This window comes from Saimiri boliviensis, chromosome 10 (assembly GCF_048565385.1).
Source record: "Saimiri boliviensis isolate mSaiBol1 chromosome 10, mSaiBol1.pri, whole genome shotgun sequence".
Classification (NCBI taxonomy): Eukaryota; Metazoa; Chordata; class Mammalia; order Primates; family Cebidae; genus Saimiri; species Saimiri boliviensis.
This window is the reverse complement of record NC_133458.1, coordinates 37,551,282-37,564,959: the sequence shown is the minus strand read 5'-3', so window position 1 is coordinate 37,564,959 and position 13,678 is coordinate 37,551,282. Positions and strand designations below refer to the sequence as shown.

The 13,678-nt window shown below is 34.5% G+C and overlaps 1 protein-coding gene across 1 annotated transcript in view; it reads left to right on the top strand.

Moving 5' to 3' along the window:
• The window catches only part of ANKRD7 (ankyrin repeat domain 7), a 1,180,453-nt gene extending 1,168,374 nt beyond the window's left edge, over nucleotides 1-12,079 (top strand). Inside the window, exons 27-28 of the mRNA XM_010343808.3 lie at nucleotides 10,927-10,987; nucleotides 11,905-12,079. The gene's annotated coding sequence lies outside the window, so the exon portion shown is untranslated. The remainder of the gene's footprint in view (nucleotides 1-10,926; nucleotides 10,988-11,904) is intronic.
• The last annotated feature ends 1,599 nt before the right edge of the window (nucleotides 12,080-13,678 follow it).

Genomic DNA, 13,678 nt, shown 5'->3' with positions numbered 1-13,678 from the left:
CCCACTGGCCATTCAGGAGCATGTTTTTAAGTTTCCATATGTTTGTGTACTTTTCAAAATTGCTTCTCTTATTAATTTCTAGTTTTATTCCATAGTGGTTAGAGAAGATGCTCAATATTATTTGAATTTTTAAATGCTTAAGACTTGTTTTTTGATGTAACATATGATCTATCCTTGCGAATGATCCATCTACTGAGAAGAATGTATATTCTTCAGCCATTGAATGAAATGTTTCATAAATAGCTATTCAGTTCATTTATACTATGATGCATATTAAGTCAAATGTTTCTTTGTTGATTTTTTGTTTACAGAATTTGTTAGATGCAGATGGTGGGGTGTTAAGTCTCCTGTTATTCATGTACTGATATTTGCCTCTTTCTTTTGCCCTAATAATGTTTATACATCTGGGTGCTCCAGTGTTGGTACATATATATGTAAAATTGTTATATCCTCTTGCTCAACTGACTGTTTTATCATTATATAATGACTTTCTTTGTTTCTTATTTATTTATTTATTTATTTTTTCTTGGAATTTATTTTGTTCCATATAAGTATACTGACTTCTTCCTTCTTTTTTTTTTTTTTTTTTTCTTTTTTGGCTTCCAGTGTCACAGAATATCTTTATCCACACTATGTTTTCAGCCTATGTTTGCATTTGCATATGAAGTATGTTTCTTGTAGGAAAAAGATCATTTATTTTGTACATTTTATCCATTCAGCCACTCTATGTATTTTTACTGGAGAGCTTACTCCATTTACATTTAATACTATTATTTATAAATTGGACTTACTTCTGTCTTTTTGTTATTTTTTGTTTTTTTGTGGCCTTGTTTTCCTTTATTTCTTCCTTCCTGTCTTTCTTTTAGTGAAAATTTCTTTGATGGTATGATTTTATTTCTTTTTTTTTTTTTTTTTTTTTTTTTTTTTTTTTTTTTTTGAGACGGAGTTTCGCTCTTGTTACCTAGGCTGGAGTGCAATGGCACGATCTCGGCTCACTGCAACCTCCGCCTCCTGAGTTCAGGCAATTCTCCTGTCTCGGCTTCCTGAGTAGCTGGGATTACAGGCACATGCCACCATGCCCAGCTAATTTTTTGTATTTTTAGTAGAGACAGGGTTTCACTATGTTGACTGGGATGGTCTCGATCTCTTGACCTCGTGATCCACCCGCCTCGGCCTCCCAAAGTGCTGGGATTACAGGCTTGAGCCACCGCACCCGGCCATGATTTTATTTCTTATTTTACTTTTTATTGTATCTTTTTCACTTTGAGATTGCCATGAAGTTTGCAAATGATATTTTATAACCCATTTTATTAAAATATGACAACTTATCACTGACTGCATAAACATACAGTATTAACAAACATGTGATAAGAGAACTAATAAAAATTCTACACTTTAACTTTTCTCTCTCCAATCTTTAATGTTATGTTGCTTCTCTACGTTTTATTATACTGTGTCTTGGAAAATTGGCATAGTTTTTTTTTTTTTTTAACTAATTTATCTTTTGGTTTTTCTACTTAAGAGCTGTTTACATACTACATTTACTCTATAATAATATTTTGGGATTTTTTTCTGGGCTTGCAATTACCAGTGAGTTTTGCACCTTCAGATAATTTCTGCTTGCTCACTAACGTACTTTTTTTTTTCTTTCAGATTGAAGAACTTTCTTTAGCATTTTTTGTAAAACTAGTGTAGTGGCAATGAAATCTTTCAGGTTTTGTTTGTCTTCATTTATTCTTCATACTTTAAGAATATTTTTACTAGATAAACAATTCTAGAGTAAAAGTTTTGTTTGTTTGTTTGTTTGTTTGCTTATTAGTGTTCCATCAGCATTTTAAATATGTTTGGCCATTCTCTCCTGGCCTGTAATGTTTCCACTGAAAAGTCTGCTGCCATACATGTTGGAGCTCCATTTTGTGTGTGTGTGTGTGTGTGTGTGTGTGTGTGTGTGTGTGTGTGTGTCTCTGTGTGTGTGTGTGTGTTTCTCTTGGTGCTTTTAGACTTCTTTTTTCATTTTTGACCTTTGGAAATTTAATTAGTAAATGTCTTGTGGTAGTCTCCTTTAAATTAAACCTGCTTATTTTTCTATAATTCTCTTTTACTTGAATGTTAATACCTTTCTTCAAGTTTGGAAAGTTCTCTGATATTATCCCTTTGAATAAACTTTCTTCTCTTATCCTGTTTGTAACCTCCTCTTTAAGGCCAATGACTCTTAGAGTTTCCCTTTTGATGCTACTTCTAGATCTTGGACACATGCTTTGCTGTCTTTTATTCTCTTTTTCTTTTGGCCCCTCTAAGAGTGTATTTTCACATATCCTGTCTTCAAGCTCACTTGTTTCTGCTGCTTAAGTAATTCTGCTATTAAGAGACTCTGATGCATTCTTCAGTATGCCAATTGCATTTTTCAACTCCAGAATTTTTACTTAATTCTTCTTAATGATTTCAATGATTTTTTAAAAAAATTATCTGATAGGATTATGAATTCCTTCTCTGTTAGCTTGAGTTTCTTTGAGTTTTCTCAAAACAGCTATTCTGAAAAATCATGTATCTCTGCTTCTCCAGTATAGGTACCTTATTTAGTTAATTTTGTGAGGTTATGTTTTCTCAGATGGCCTTGATGTTTTTAGATGTTTGTTGATGTCTCTGCCTTGAAGAATTTGGTATTTATTTTAGTATTTGCAGTCTAGGCTTGTTGTAGCCCATCCTTCTTGACAATGCTTTCTAGGTATTAGAAGGAACTTTGACCCTAGGCTCAATAATGCTGTGGCTTCACAGAATATTTTGATAAAAGTATCACCTTGGTGGTCCTGGATAAGATTCAGAAGAATTATTTGGATCACCAGCCAGAGACTCTTTGTCTTTTTCTCTTACTTTCTCCTAAACAAATGTAGTCTCTCTGTGTGCTGATATGCATTAAACTGGGAGTGTGGTGATGTGAGTACCCCTGTGGCCACCACCACTGGGATTGTGCTGGGTCAGACATGAAGCCAGCATAACACTGGGTCTTACCCAAGGCCTGCTCTAACCACTATCTTGCTACTAGTTATGTTCACTCAGTGCCCTTGGGCTCTGCAATCAGCAGGTAGCAAAGTCATTCAGATTAGTGTCTTTCCCTTCAGGGTAGTGAGTTCCCCTGTTCCCCTGGTGGGTCCAGGGATCCTGTCCTGGAAGCTAGAGATTAGAGTCATAAACTGTAGAAATTTACCTTATAGTCTATTCTATTGCATCTACACTGGTGCTCATACCACAGCACAAAGTCCTTGCCACTCTACTCTCCCCTGTCCATAGGGAGTGGATCCTATCCCTGTGGCTATCCCTACCACTGGCCAGTGGAGAGTTCTGTCAGGCCACCATCAGTGTTCACTTAAAACCCATGGACTTTTCAATCGTCTTGTGGTAAATGCTGCCAAACGTGGGACTTCTCCTTCAGATCAGTGGGCTCCCCCTCTACCCCAGGGCTGGTCCAGAAATGCTGCCCAAAAGTCTAGCCCTGGACTCACATACCCCAAAAGCTTGTTTGTTGTTCTCCACTGTAGCTGATCTCGTACCTAAAGTGCAAGACAAAATTCCCTTTACATTTTCCTCTGCTTTTCTCAAACAAAAGGAGTTTCACTATAGCCACCTCAGCTGGGAGTATGTTGGGTTACAACTGAAGTCAGCGTGTTTCAGATACCAAGGCCCATGACATGCTACCTGAGTATCACTGCTGGATATTCAGGGACCAAGTGCTCTTTTGTTAGTAGATATTAAATCTTTCCAGGACTGGGTCCTTCCCTTCAAGGAAGCACATGTTCCTGTTTCTTGGGGCGTGTCTAGAAATACTGACTGTGACCTAGTGCCTGGAATGGGGTCCTTAAAACTGTACCCAGTGCCTTATTCTACTTTGGCTGAACTGGTATCTAAGGTGCAGGTCAAAGTTGTCTTTACTCTTTGCTCTCTTATCCTTACGCAGAAGTAAGGAGTCACTTTCCTTGCAGTAAGCTACACTGCCCGGGGTTGCAGGAGGGGTGATGGAAACACTCCCTTAGCTACCTTTGCTGATGTCTCCCTAGGTCACATGCGATTTTGGTCCACTGGCTCTGAGCCCAGCCCAGTGCTAGCAGCTACCTATGAATTGTAGTCCTTATGTCCTAGACCGCCTTTCAAGTTTACCTAAGACACTAGAACACTTTGGCCCTCAGTTACAAGAAACTCAAGTTCCAACTACTGAGATAGGCAATTCTCATCTGTCTGGATCTGGTCTAAATTCTCCCTCCATGTGAGGGCACTGGCTGTGCCCAGCACAGCTTTGCTCTCTGCTGTAACAAGGTAGCACTGAGTTAAATATAAAGTCCCTTCAATTTTGATGATAGGGTGTCAATTTTCGATCTCTCCTTTCTTCTCATGTGGGCACTCATTGCTATATATTTTCCTCTAGAGACTGCTTTGAATGTGTCCCAGAGATTCTGGTATGTTGTGTCTTCGTTCTCATTGGTTTCGAAGAACATCTTTATTTCTGCCTTCATTTCATTGTTTATCCAGTCAACATTCAAGAGCAAGTTGTTCACTTTTACACTGTTGGTGGGAATGTAAATTAATTCAACCATTGTGGAAGACAGTGTGGCGATTCCTCAAGGACCTAAAAATAGAAATCCCATTTGACCCAGCAATCCCATTACTGGGTATATATCCAAAGGATTATAAATCATTCTACTACAAGGACACGTGCACACGAATGTTCATTGCAGCACTGTTTACAATAGCAAAGACCTGGAACCAACCCAAATGCCCAACGATGATAGCCTGGATAGGGAAAATGTGGTACATATACACCATGGAATATTATGCAGCCATCAAAAACGATGAGTTCACGTCCTTTATAGGGACATGGATGAACCTGGAAACCATCATTCTCAGCAAACTGACACAAGAGCAGAAAATCAAACACCGTATATTCTCGCTCATAGGCGGGTGTTGAACAATGAGAACACATGGACACAGGGAGGGGAGCACTACACACTGGGGTCTGTTGGGGGGAAATGGGGGAGGGGCAGGGGGGTGGGGAGGTGGGAAGAGATAGCATGGAGAGAAATGACAGATACAGGTGAGGGGACGGAAGGCAGCAAAGCACACTGCCATGTGTGTACCTATGCAACAATCTTGCATGTTCATCACATGTACCCCAAAACCTAAAATGCAATAAAAAAAATATATAAAGTCCCCCAGTTACTGTGCTCTCACTCCCCCAAGTACAGACTCTCTTCTTCACCACACGAGGGCTGCCAGGGAATGGGGAAAGTGTTGTATTGGCGATTTAAGACTCATTTTTACTGTCTTCAATACTTCTTTCAGGGATATGAAGTTAATGCCAGGTACTGTAATTGCTCACCTGCTTTTTGATTATTTTGACAGTGTATTTCTGTGTGCTCATAGTTGTTAAAATGTCGTGGAGGCATACATGGATGTAGGCTTCTATTCTCCCATCTTGCTGTGTCCTCCAGGACTATGCTTTTTATTATTATACACATTACTTTGAATAATGATGAAATGGAAGGTTTGGAATTTTATCCTATATTTGTGGTGTGTTAAAGAGGATAGATTTCTTACTAAATAAATGAAAAAAGTTCTAATAATACTGGATCAGCTAGAAATGTGTTATGATATCTTAAAAGAGCTTCCTCTCTATCTATACCCACTCAGTATTCCTCAATGATCTGTATAGCCAAAACAAATAAAGCCTGATGCCTCCAAATTTGCTTCATATGTCTTTCCTCTGAGAATCTTGGGGAAATTAGCACACAGAAGCCTCTGAATTATTTAGACACGTGAATCCTGTGATGCTGAAGTGGAAAACCAGGGGTCACATATAAGAGCACCATGGATTATTCATTTCCCTTTACCAGCTTACCTTCTGTAGACAGAGACATGTAGGCGTAATGAGCATAGGACTCTGGACCTTTTTTTTTCCTTCCTAGTATGAGGATATCTTTTCTCTCTTTCTTTTTCTTTTTTTCTTCACTCTCTTCTACTTTAGAAAAAATTCTCACTCTAGTATCTTAAAAGTAATAACAGTTATTCTAGAAAGATAATTTTCTTTAGAAAATCTTCTTTTCTTTTGTGCTTGTTATTTTCCTTTCACCGAGCCAGTACAAAATATGGCTACCTGCTCTAAATGGATCATATTTGGAAGTGTAGAAATATGCAGAGGAACAATAACTGATAGCACCTTAATAAATCTTTCTGCTGCCTACTGAGTGTTTGTGATATTGATAAGAATGAAATTAGTTTAGAGATGGAGAGAAATGCTAATTTTATTTAAATTGGGTGATACCTAGGAAGAACAAATCCTGGCATTTTCAGTAGTTCTCGTGGTTCTGTGCATTATCGATCATGTTATTTTTGTTAAACTTTGAGTAGACCCTTGTAGTTACTCATGTTTAAAAACAATACTCAATTTATGCAGATTTAGCAGAAGAGGGTGAGTTTAGGATTCCAGTACATCTCTTCACTCCATACTGTTATAAAGTAATCTGGTAGGAGGTTAAATAATTTCTGGGCTAATGAAAGAAAAGAAAAATGAAAGGAGATTAGGCTGGACTGAGAGGCTCTGGGCTTTGAACCAGTTTCTTCCAAATTTGGAAGGTGATGATTTCATATTCCATATCTCATCACACCGTCTTATTTGTATTTCTTAATTCAACTTGCAAGCCAAAGTACTATTTTAATGGATATAATTAGTTTATTAAAGTGTTAAAGCAGAACAAAACAATTCCTGTAGCCTCATATTCTGAAGAGAAGTAACACTATTTCAACTCAGCCTGTTTTAAGAAAATACCACTTCTTTTTTTCTGATTAGTTCTGTGCCTTTTTGTCCTGATAGCATTCATAATAAATTGAACCCATGTGCTGATCTGTAGCACACATCAAACTCCTTAGTTAGCAGGATTTAAATTACTTCAAATATGTCCCTAGGGTTGATCTCAATTGAATTAATAGCCAGGTCCTTACCAAATAATCTGTTGAAAGGCAACAAAATCTTTCCTTGTGAAATAGTTTCTCTGACAAATGTCTGTCTAAAGAGCTGCTACTCAAATTTAATGTGCATATAAAACACACAGAGATCTTGATTAAATGTATATTTTAGGCCCAAAATTTTAAGCTTCTACTTTAGTAGGCTAGGAGAGGGACCTAGCACTCTGTTTTTAACCCTCGGGTGATTCTGAGACAAATGCTTCCGGCATCTGCCTTGTGCAATATTTAAGTGATGTTTCTTCTCTCCTTTTCCAAGCACACTAAGAAGATGCTTGTTTCTTATTTTCTTTTCTCCATTAACTCTTCTTTTTTTTTTCATAAGAAGCATAGAGAAACCTAAAACCTGTTTTTCATTTTTTTAATCTTTTCTGATATATTTTGTTTTTCTTTTTACAAGGCAGGTAAACTTTTCTTTGCTACCTTCATTTTCTTCAAAATGTTTTATGCTGTTACCAGCAATTTATTATCTCCCTAATAAAGCAACTTATAGAGTTCTAAATTCACTATGATAAATCACTGATATTTTCATGGAGTGTATTTACACATACTATTTTTTTTATAAATAAATATAACTACAAAAAAAGAAAATGTAAAACCAGTAACTTAAGCTTCTTTATTAAAAACTAAATAAACGCAATGTACCCAAAACAAGCAGAAGAAAGAAAGCAATAAAAATATTGTAGAAATAAAAAAATCCAGAATAAATAAAACCACTAAACATCTAGCTAGTACAATCAAGATAAAAAAGAATGCAAAAGGTCCAAGTTACCAGTATCAGGAATGAAAGAAATGGCATTACTACCAATCCACAGGCCTTAAAAAATAATTAAGACATGGAAACACTATGACAACTCACTAGCCATTAATTGGTCAACTTAGATAAAACATAACAATTCTGTGTAAGCTACAGCTACAAAATCACTAAAGAAACAAATAAAATAACTGAAACAATCCAATAGCTATTCAGCTATTGACTCTTTGGTTCAAAGCTCCATAACCTTTATGCACTCCTCCCAAAAAACAAAGGACATTTTCACTAATGCTCTTTCTAGCACATTCTACTATTTAAGAACAAACAATAATAATAATGTGCATATATTCTATAAACATGTAGGAAAAATTTAAGACCAAAAAAACCCTATAAACATCAAGAGTTTAGATGTACAAATTTTCAAGATATAGTGCAAGTCCAACAATATAGTGCCATTTCCAATAAAATGGAAATTGTCAAACTATTATAACTAATAAATATAGAAATTGATATGCTAATTTCAAATTTATAGAAAAAGGGAAGGGAACTAGAATCACCTAAACAATTTTGAAAAGGAAAAACATAGTTGTAAGATTCACATCACTGCATTTGAATACCCAATATAAAGCTCCAGTAATCAAGACTGTTTGGTATTAGCAAAAGCAAAGACATAATAGCAATGGAACAGAGTAGAAAGCCCAATAATAGACCTCAAATATATTCAGCTAATTTTTGGCAACAATTTATGATGGGAAAAGCAGCAAAAGAAAAAGAACTTACAGAGTGCCTACATAAATTGGTTATGAGTAACACATAAACAACAAGCAACAAACTGCAGAAGGCTGTAGGAGGCCTCTGAGGAGGAAGGCCTCTTCATGCCTCATGTTCTGATACAGGGTGACCTAGGCTCTGTTACCATAAACATTGTGCTCAAAGATGTAAAATCCCTAGCACTGTGATGTAGACAGACTTGTAGGCTCCTTGTAAGGCCTGCGTTCCATCAGCTACACATAGATAATCACATGTTCTTGTTTGTGAGACTCCCAAACCACCACTGTTATCAGTCCTTAAGATGACACACCAATTCCGGCTCACTGATTCACTCCACCATCACTCCACCCCTACCCTATAGATCAAAGTGATTATAATCAATAAATAGTGTGAATGATCAGAGCTTGGGACCTTCACTGTCTCCTCCCACTGTCTCTGTCTTTTCCTCACTCCTTTGTCAACACTAATCTCAGGGTACCCACAGGTGAGGTAGGGCTGGCTCCCTACAAATTTAATGGATAAATATTGTTTTATCAAAAACAAAAGCTAATGGGGTCTCAAAATGAATGTGAAATACATTCTTTTTCCAAAGAAAACTTAGAAAATTTCCAAAAAGCCCCACATTAATTCATTTTCCAATCTTGTGTTTTTAACTTGCTTATGAGCTTTCAGAGACACTGCTAAAAGTATCATTAAAAAAAAAATAAAAATAAAAACCAAAAAATCTAACGAATTAGATTATGTCAAAGTCAAAAATTTTGTTCTGTAGAAGGCAAAAAAGATGAACAGGAACACCACAAACCAAAAGCAAATATTGAAAATCTGGAAAATCACATGTGTGATTAAGTATATGTATCCATTTTGCGTGCCTGTCTGGCTATCACTATCTATTTATCTATCCATCTGTCTATCTATCTCTCCTGCATCATCATTTTCCACATCTACTAGATCTTTTACATGAGTATAAAATCATTTTCTGTTTATCTTACTAATTCTTTAGGTACTGCATATTTTTCCTTTCTTTTACAAAATATATCTCCAAAATAATTATTCACTGTTATGTTTAATTTTATGTGTAACTTGACTGGGAAATGAAGTGCCCAAATAGTTAAACATTATTCTATGTTTGTCTGTGAGAGTGTTTCTGGATAACATCAACATTTAAATTGGTAGACTGAATAAAACAGATTGAACTCCTTAATACGGTTGGGTTCATTCAATACATTGTAGATCTGAACAGAACGAAAGTTAGTATGAGGGAGAATTTGTTCTTGCTACCTGACTGAGCTGGAACTCAGTCTTCTGACCTTGGGCTGGAGCTGACTTTATCATCTCTCTTGTGCTTGGGACTTTAAATTTAGACTAGAATGTATTTTCTTGGTTCTTCTGATTCTCAGATCCTCAAGCTTAGTCTGAAATTACCAGCTGCATTGGGGCTCCAGATTGCAAATGGTAGATCATAGGACTTCTCAACCTCCATAATCATGTAGCCAATTTTACATAATAAGTATTTTATAAATATTTTATCTATTATCATTTTCCTTTTTTACTTTTTTTATTCTGTTATTCCTTAAAAAACATTTTATTGTGAACATTATATAGTCTCAGAAGTGTGCACATATATGCATGTATGCAGTTCAAAAATAGCAATAAGCTAAACCCCAGCAAAATTACAATTCTGATTTAAATTAGAGTTTTATTACCCCAGTATGGATCATGAATAGAAAGATACTCCATATCCTAGATATCCTTTCTCCAGTCTTATCCCTTTGTTTCAACCAGAGAAAACTACTCTGAATTGTGTTGACCCTTTTTTTGTTTGTTTTTTATAAGTTTAATATTTTAATGTACATACCTAAGCAATGTCTTTTAATTTTGTCTATTATGGAATCTATTTGAATAACAGCTGTCTGTATCTCAGATTTACTATCTATTCTAAAGTATGTAGGTGTTTTATTTACTAATGACACTTCTAATATCAGTCTTTGATTTACATCCTCACCAAAACCATTTACAAGCCATAAATTTTTTGTTAAAAATGGTGAAAATGTAATGAAACCGTGTGTTTTGTTGCTTTTGTTTTCACACATACCTAATAACTAAGTGTTAAGATTTTTATTTTTAATATTTTGTCCATTTGGACTTTTACATTTCTGAAGTGTCTGTTCAATATCCTGTATTATTTCCTCTTATTTCCTCCTTATTAATTTTATTTTATTGTGTTAAGGATGGTAAATATGATGTTTACTCTCTTTACAAATTTTTCAGTGAATATGACGGTACTTTTTACTCTAGTTATAGTGTCTTACAACAGATCTCTTGAACTTACTAATCTTGCTTAACAGAAACTTTATGCCTGTTGATGACTAACTCCCCATTTTTCTCTTTTCCAGCTTCTAGCAACCACCACTGCATTCTTTCTTTCTATGAAATTGACTATTTTGGACACCACCTGTAAGTGAAATCAAACAGTATTTGTCTTTGTGTGACTGGCTTGTTTCAGTTAGCATAATGTCTTAAAGGTTCATCCATGTTGTTGCATGTTGTAGAATTTTCTTCTTTTTAACACCTGAATAATATTATTTTCTGAGATAATAATATTGTTTTGATTTTTACTTTTAGGACATTAGCCTTCTTTTGTGTGGTGTGAGTTACGTGGCTGATTTCTTTCTTTTCTTTGCTTTTTTTTTGTTTGTTTCTTTCTTTTTACAATACGGACTTCCCAAAGGCATTATTTTTCATTATTTGCTCCAATTCTTTTAAAGACCAAGTGTTCATGTATTTTAGGAATTTACATTTTATACTTTTGGTTAATTTATCTATTCCTATTCCAAACCCACACTCATAATTACTATAACTTTGTAATAATTTTGATATTCTACCTGATATCACATTAGCATTTTATTTTTATCATACTAATAAATGATCCAAAGACTGGGGAAGAAAAACAAATTGAGCTATGGAAAGCCTCCTAATAAAATTTCTTACCAGGCTCTCCTGGATTACAGACACGTAGTACATGTTGTAAAGCTTGTATATGGCTTTCTGATTATTAATATATGCAGATTTATTTAATTTCTAAGCCCCAAATGAAAGCTTTTTAAAAATAATATTTGGCTTACAAAAATGTGCTGATGCTGTAATAAATTAACTTTGAACATTGCTCCTAAAATGATGAATAGAAGATTATTTTAATATATGAAATAGTTTTAGTGAACCATAAAAAAATATAAATGCCAAATAATTTAGTTGCTACTATAGTGCATCATAAAAGATGGTTATGCTGGTAATGAGATGCACGTTGCAGTATAGTATGGTAAAGTGATACATTATTGTCTTTTGAGGTTATCATTTTTGTTATTTCCTGACAGCTTCTCAGCCAAAAAATGATTATAAAAGCAAATCAACTGAAAATCATTGAGTGGTAAGTGATCATGTGTCACACTATATTATTCTTCAACATCACGTTTCTTCTGTAATAATAGTTCTGGTTCATCTGTTGAGAATTAAAGTATTTTGAATTTTCATAAATGTAACAAAAGAAATTGTGGAGAATGTAAGATAACTCACAGGTGATTAAAAGGAAGAAGTCGATGTTTAAGCTATATGCTAACTTAAGAACAAATTGTTTTTAATTAAGATAATCAAATAGTTTGAAATATTGTGTAATTCAAATGTTTCATGAATGAAAGACACAATCCAATAATGTAGGAAATAGAATGGAATATAATTCTAGTCTCAGGAGATAATTTCATTTATAATAATTCAATATTTGATTTTCTAAATATGAGTAAATAAAAAGCTATCTGAATTACCAAAAACTGTATATATTGTGTGCTTTTAGTCAGTACTATTTTTTAAATGAATTTTCAGTATACACATTTTGTTGAACTATAAGATGCCTTTCATATTCTTTCTCTCCTATACTTTCTTCCTCTGACTCTTATAAAGTTGACATGTGAGCTTAATATTTCAAAATGGTACATCAAGATAGAAACATTAATATATTTATTTGGTCAGAGTGGTCAACATTACTGAAGTGCTCCAGATAGAAAAAATAAAAACATGATAGTGATTAATAATAATAAGGAAAAGAAGAATTGTTTGTAGAAAAGTTATATTGATCTTACCCACATTATTTGAAAATGGAAAATTTAGAATTAAAAATACTGTTTGGGTTATAAGATAATATGTTACTTGTCAGAAGAACCAGGTAAATTTCTCAAGTCATAACAAATAACTACCATTCTTATCCTCACCCCTTTAACTTTAGCCAACCTGGACTTTTTCTCCCACCTCCGAATCTACTCATAGTCACTGTTTATTGAAACACAAATGTTTCCCTCCAGTGGCATGACTACCCTCTTACTCCTTTCAGAACTGTGCTATAAATGTATATAGCTATTGTATAGAGAATTCTAAAAAATCAAATCCTCTCTATTCTGTTCCAGCTTTACCTTTTATAGTACATATCATCCCTCTTGTTTATTTGTATGATTTAATATGTTTCCTTTACCCCATCATGTGAGTTCCATGAGAGTTGAAAGTTTCCCTTTACTACTATTTCCCAGTGCCTATGAGAGTGTTTGTCACACAGTGAAAGCTCAATACTTAATCAGTTAACACTTACAGAATGACTGTCAATTGTGTACGCATTGGAAAGTTTTAATGTTACAGTGTCACACAGCTCATGAACTAAGCCTCTGACTTCATACACATATTAAGGTAATACCAATAAAACTTTTATTGTGAGCATCTTGAATTAATGTATGGGTCTTTCTGTCAAGCTGTATTTGTGCAATATAATAATTCAATTAAATACTTTCCTTTCTACATTGCCTTAATGCTACTTTTATCTTACTGTGTGAAATACAGTGAATATAATGTGTAAATAATGAAGATACTTAGATTACTATTTTAGGATATATTTCTTGAATTAGTTTCGTGCTTTGTCTTCAGTAATACAGACAACACTAAAATCATTATATTCTTAAGAAGCTGAGCTTTTAACTTTAACAGTTTTAAAAAGGTCTAAAACTATGGCTACTGAGTGTTCTGACTTGTAGTTCTACCACGAGTTCCCATGTAAAGGATTTCTTCCATTTCTTATAATACCTTTTCCACTGTTGAGAAATTTTCTATAGA